Source organism: Calliopsis andreniformis, unplaced genomic scaffold (assembly GCF_051401765.1).
Source record: "Calliopsis andreniformis isolate RMS-2024a unplaced genomic scaffold, iyCalAndr_principal scaffold0004, whole genome shotgun sequence".
Lineage (NCBI taxonomy): Eukaryota > Metazoa > Arthropoda > Insecta > Hymenoptera > Andrenidae > Calliopsis > Calliopsis andreniformis.
This window is the reverse complement of record NW_027480424.1, coordinates 22,501,605-22,508,623: the sequence shown is the minus strand read 5'-3', so window position 1 is coordinate 22,508,623 and position 7,019 is coordinate 22,501,605.

Genomic DNA, 7,019 nt, shown 5'->3' with positions numbered 1-7,019 from the left:
GAAAAACTGTTGTATTTATATTGTATTTTATGCTTCTGGCGTTGACTTCTAAGGCCCTAAATATTCGATCTGGTGGAGCAATGCCTCAGGGTTAAGACTAGGATGCCCGAAACGCCGAAATGGTCATTACTTTCACGCTTGTTGCAATTATTCCTGTCATACGATGAAAAGACTGTTGTATTTTTAATGTACTTTATGCTTCAGGCGTGGACTTCTGAGGCCGTAGCTATTCGATGTGGTGGAAGAACGCCATACAGTGAAGCCTAGGTTGCCCGGAACGTAGAAATGACCACTACTTTCACACTGTTTGCAATTATTCATTTAATACGATGGAAATGCTGTTGTATTTATATCGTATTTTATGCTTCGGGCGTTGACTTCTTAGGCCCTAAGATTTCGACCCGGTGGAGCAACGCCCGGCAGTGAAGCCTAGGTTGCCCGGAACGTAGATATGACGATAACCTTCACACAGGTTGCAATTATTCGTTTTATACGGTGTAAAGGCTGTTGTATTTATTTTGTATTTTATTCTTCTGGTGTTGACTTCTTAGGCCCTAACTATTCGATCTGGTGGAATAACGCCGTAGAGTGAAGCCTAGGTTGCCCGGAACGTAGAAATGACCATAACTTTCACACTGGTTGCAATTATTCGTTTTATACGATGGAAAAACTGTTGCATCTTTATCGTATTTTATGCTTCTGGCGTTGACTTCTTAGGCCGTAACTATTCGATCTGGTGGAGCAACGCCCTGGAGTGAAACCTAGGTTGCCCGGAACGTAGAAATGACCACTACTATCACACTGGTTGCAAATTATTCCTGCTATGCGATGGAAAAGCTGTTGTATTTTTATTGCATTTTATGCTTCTGGCGTTCACTTCTTAGGCCGTAACTATTCGATCTGGTGGAACAACGGCCTAGGGTGAAGCCTAGGTTGCCCGGAACGTAGAAATGACCATAACTTTCACACTGGTATCAATTATTCGTTTTATACAATGGAAAAACTGTTCTACTTATTTTGTGTTTAATGCTTCAGGCGTTGACTTCTAATGCCCTAACTGTTTGATCTGGTGGAGCAACGCCCTAGAGTGAAGCCTAGGATGCCCGGAACGTAGGAATGACCATTACTTTCACACTGTTTGCAATTATTCCTTTTATACGATGGAACAGCTGTTGTATTTATATCGTATTTTATGCTTCTGGCGTTGACTTCTAAGGACCTAACTATTCGATCTGGAGGAGCAATGACCTAGAGTGAAGCCTAGGTTGCGCGGAATGTAGAAATGACCATAAGGTGCATACTGGTTGCAATTATTCGTTTTATACGATGGAAAAACTGTTGTATTTATATTGTATTTTATGCTTCTGGCGTTGACTTCTAAGGCCCTAAATATTCGATCTGGTGGAGCAATGGCTCAGAGTTATGTCTAGGATGCCCGAAACGCCGAAATGATCATTACTTTCACGCTTGTTGCAATTATTCCTGTTATACGATGGAAAGACTGTTGTATTTTTATTGTATTTTATGCTTCAGGCGTGGACTTCTGAGGCCGTAGCTATTCGATGTGGTGGAAGAACGCCATACAGTGAAGCCTAGGTTGCCCGGAACGTAGAAATGACCATAACTTTCACACTGGTATCAATTATTTGTTTTATACAATGGAAAAACTGTTCTATTTATTTTCTGTTTAATGCTTCGGGCGTTGACTTCTAAGGCCCTAACTGTTTGATCTGGTGGAGCAACGCCCTAGAGTGAAGCCTAGGTTGCCCTGAACGTAGAAATAACCATTACTTTCCCACTGTTTGCAATTATTCCTTTTATACGATGGAACAGGTGTTGTATTTATATCGTATTTTATGCTTCTGGCGTTGACTTCTAAGGACCTAACTATTCGATCTGGTGGAGCAACGCCCTAGAGTGAAGCCTAGGTTGCTCGGAATGTAGAAATGACCATAACTTTCACACTGGTAGCAATTATTCGTTCTATACGATGGAAAAACTGTTCTATTTATTTTGTATTTTATGCTTCGGGCATTGACTTCTAAGGCCCTAACTATTCGATTTGGAGGAGCACCGCCCTAGAGTGAAGTCTAGGTTGCCCGGAAGGTAGAAATGACCATAACTTCCACACTGGTTGCAATTATTCGTTTTATACGATGGAAAAGCTGTCGTATTTATATCGCTTTTTATGCTTCTGGCGTTGACTTCTAAGGCCCTAACTATTCCATCTGGTGGAGCAACGCCCTAGAGTGCAGCCTAGGTTTCCCGGAACGTAGAAATGACCATAACTTTTACACTGGTAGCAATTATTCGTTTTATACAATGGAAAAACTGTTCTATTTATTTTGTATTTAATGCTTCGGGCGTTGTCTTCTAAGGCCCTAACTGTTTGATCTGGTGGAGCAACGCCCTGGAGTGAAGCCTAGGTTACCTGGAACGTAGAAATGACCATCACTTTCTCACGGGTTGCAATTATTCCTGTTATAGGATGGAAAGACTGTTGTATTGTTATTGTACTTTATACTTCAGGCGTTGACATCTGAAGCCGTCGCTATTCGATGTGGTGGAAGAACGCCGTAGAGTGAAGCCTAGGTTGCCCGGAACGTAGAAATGACCATTACTTTCACACTGTTTGCAATTATCCCTTTTATACGATGGAACAGCTGTTGTATTTATGTCGTATTTTATGCTTCTGGCGTTGACTTCTAAGTACCTAACTATTCTATCTGGTGGAGCAACGCCCTAGAGTGAAGCCTAGGTTGCTCGGAATGTAGAAATGACCATAACTTTCACACTGATTGCAATTACTCGTTTTATACGATGGAAAAACTGTTGCATCTTTATCGTATTTTATGCTTCTGGCGTTGACTTCTTAGGCCGTAACTATTCGATCTGGTGGAGCAACGCCCTGGAGTGAAACCTGGTTTGACCGGAACGTAGAAATGACCACTACTATCACACTGGTTGCAAATTATTCCTGCTATACAATGGAAAAACTGTTGTATTTTTATTGCATTTTATACTTCTGGCGTTCACTTCTTAGGCCCTAACTATTCGATCTGGTGGAACAACGGCCTAGGGTTAAGCCTAGGTTGCCCGGAACGTAGAAATGGCCATAACTTTCACACTGGTTGCAATTATTTGTTTTATACGATGGAAAAGCTGTTGTATTTATATCGTATTTTATGCTTCTGGCGTTGACTTCTTAGGCCCTAACTATTCCACCTGGTGGAACAACGCCCTAGAGTAAAGCCCAGGTTGCGCGGAACGTAGAAATGACCATAACTTTCACACTGGTAGCAATTATTCGTTTTATAAAATGGAAAAACTGTTCTATTTATATTGTATTTTATGCTTCTGGCGTTAACTTCTTAGGCCCTAACTATTCGATCTTGTGGAACAACGCCCTAGAGTGAAGCATAGGTTGCCTGGAACGTAGAAATGAACGTCACTTTCACACGGGTTGCAATTATTCCTGTTATAGGATGGAAAGACTGTTGTATTTTTATTGTATTTTATTCTTCTGGTGTTGACTTCTTAGGCCCTAACTATTCGATCTGGTGGAACAACGCCGTAGAGTGATACCTAGGTTGCCCGGAACGTAGAAATGACCATTACTTTCACACGGTTTGCAATTATTCCTTTTATACGATGAAACAGCTGTTGTATTTATGTCGTATTTTATGCTTCTGGCGTTGACTTCTAAGGACCTAACTATTCGATCTGGTGGAGCAACGCCCTAGAGTGAAGCCTAGGTTGCTCGGAATGTAGAAATGACCATAACTTTCACACTGATTGCAATTATTCGTTTTATACGATGGAAAAACTGTTGCATCTTTATCGTATTTTATGCTTCTGGCGTTGACTTCTTAGGCCGTAACTATTCGATCTGGTGGAGCAACGCCCTGGAGTGAAACCTGGGTTGCCCGGAACGTAGAAATGACCACTACTATCACACTGGTTGCAAATTATTCCTGCTATACGATGGAAAAACTGTTGTATTTTTATTGCATTTTATGCTTCTGGCGTTCACTTCTTAGGCCCTAACTATTCGATCTGGTGGAAGAACGCCCTAGGGTGAAGCCTAGGTTGCCCGGAACATAGAAATGACCATAGCTTTTACACTCGTAGCAATTATTCGTTTTATACAATGGAAAAACCGTTCTATTTATTTTGTATTTTATGCTTCGGGCGTTGACTTCTAAGGCCCTAACTATTCAATCTGTTGGAGCAACGCTCTAGGGTGAAGCCTAGGTTGCTCGGAAAGTGGAAATGACCATAAGTTTCATACTGGTTGCAATTATTCGTTTTATACGATGGAAATACTGTTGTATTTATGTTGTATTTTATGCTTCTGGCGCTGACTTCTAAGGCCCTAACTATTCGATCTGGTGGAGCAGCGCCCTAGAGTGAAGCCTAGGCTGCTCGGAATGTAGAAATGACAATAAGCTTCACACTGATTGCAATTATTCGTTTTATACGATGGAAAAGCTGTTGCATCTTTATCGTATTTTATGCTTCTGGCTTTGACTTCTTAGGCCGTAACTATTCGATCTGGTGGAGCAACGCCCTAGAGTGAAGCCTAGGTTGCCTGGAACGTAGAAGTGACCATCACTTTCACAAGGGTTGCAATTATTCCTGTTATAGGATGGAAAGACTGTTGTATCTTTATTGTATTTTATTCTTCTGGTGTTGACTTCTTAGGCCCTAACTACTCGATCTGGTGGAACAACGCCGTAGAGTGAAGCCTAGGTTGCCCGGAACGTAGAAATGACCATTACTTTCACACTGTTTGTAATTATTCCTTTTATACGATGGAACAGCTGTTGTATTTATATCGTATTTTATGCTTCTGGCGTTGACTTCTAAGGACCTAACTATTCGATCTGGAGGAGCAACGCCCTAGAGTGAAGCCTAGGTTGCTCGGAATGTAGAAATGACCATAAGTTGCATACTGGTTGCAATTATTCGTTTTATACGATGGAAAACCTGTTGTATTTATATTGTATTTTATGCTTCTGGCGTTGACTTCTAAGGCCCTAAATATTCGATCTGGTGGAGCAATGCCTCAGAGTTAAGTCTAGGATGCTCGAAACGCCGAAATGATCATTACTTTCACGCTTGTTGCAATTATTCCTGTCATACGATGAAAAGACTGTTGTATTTTTAATGTATTTTATGCTTCAGGCGTGGACTTCTGAGGCCGTAGCTATTCGATGTGGTGGAAGAACGCCATACAGTGAAGCCTAGGTTGCTCGGAATGTAGAAATGACCATAACTTTCACACTGATTGCAATTACTCGTTTTATACGATGGAAAAACTGTTGCATCTTTATCGTATTTTATGCTTCTGGCGTTGACTTCTTAGGCCGTAACTATTCGATCTGGTGGAGCAACGCCCTGGAGTGAAACCTGGGTTGACCGGAACGTAGAAATGACCACTACTATCACACTGGTTGCAAATTATTCCTGCTATACGATGGAAAAACTGTTGTATTTTTATTGCATTTTATAGTTCTGGCGTTCACTTCTTAGGCCCTAACTATTCGATCTGGTGGAACAACGCCCTAGAGTGAAGCCTAGGTTGCCTGGAACGTAAAAATGAACATCACTTTCACACGGGTTGCAATTATTCCTGTTATAGGATGGAAAGACTGTTGTATTTTTATTGTATTTTATTCTTCTGGTGTTGACTTCTTAGGCCCTAACTATTCGATCTGGTGGAACAACGCCGTAGAGTGATACCTAGGTTGCCCGGAACGTACAAATGACCATTACTTTCACACGGTTTGCAATTATTCCTTTTATACGATGAAACAGCTGTTGTATTTATGTCGTATTTTATGCTTCTGGCGTTGACTTCTTAGGCCGTAACTATGCGATCTGGTGGAGCAACGCCCTGGAGTGAAACCTGGGTTGCCCGGAACGTAGAAATGACCACTACTATCACACTGGTTGCAAATTATTCCTGCTATACGATGGAAAAACTGTTGTATTTTTATTGCATTTTATGCTTCTGGCGTTCACTTCTTAGGCCCTAACTATTCGATCTGGTGGAAGAACGCCCTAGGGTGAAGCCTAGGTTGCCCGGAACGTAGAAATGACCATAGCTTTTACACTCGTAGCAATTATTCGTTTTATACAATGGAAAAACCGTTCTATTTATTTTGTATTTTATGCTTCGGGCGTTGACTTCTAAGGCCCTAACTATTCAATCTGTTGGAGCAACGCTCTAGGGTGAAGCCTAAGTTGCTCGGAAAGTGTAAATGACCATAAGTTTCATACTGGTTGCAATTATTCGTTTTATACGATGGAAATACTGTTGTATTTATGTTGTATTTTATGCTTCTGGCGCTGACTTCTAAGGCCCTAACTATTCGATCTGGTGGAGCAGCGCCCTAGAGTGAAACCTAGGCTGCTCGGAATGTAGAAATGACCATAACCTTCACACTGATTGCAATTATTCGTTTTATACGACGGAAAAGCTGTTGCATCTTTATCGTATTTTATGCTTCTGGCTTTGACTTCTTAGGCCGTAACTATTCGATCTGGTGGAGCAACGCCCTGGAGTGAAACCTGGGTTGCCCGGAACGTAGAAATGACAACTACTATCACACTGGTTGCAAATTATTCCTGCTGTACGATGGAAAAACTGTTGTATTTTTATTGCATTTTATGCTTCTGGCGTTGACTTCTTAGGCCCTAACTATTCGATCTTGAGGAACAACGCCCTAGAGTGAAGCCTAGGTTGCCTGGAACGTAGAAGTGACCATCACTTTCACAAGGGTTGCAATTATTCCTGTTATAGGATGGAAAGGCTGTTGCATCTTTATTGTATTTTATTCTTCTGGTGTTGACTTCTTAGGCCCTAACTACTCGACCTGGTGGAACAACGCCGTAGAGTGAAGCCTAGGTTGCCCGGAAAGTAGAAATGACCATTACTTTCACACTGTTTGCAATTATTCCTTTTATACGATGGAACAGCTGTTGTATTTATATCGTATTTTATGCTTCTGGCG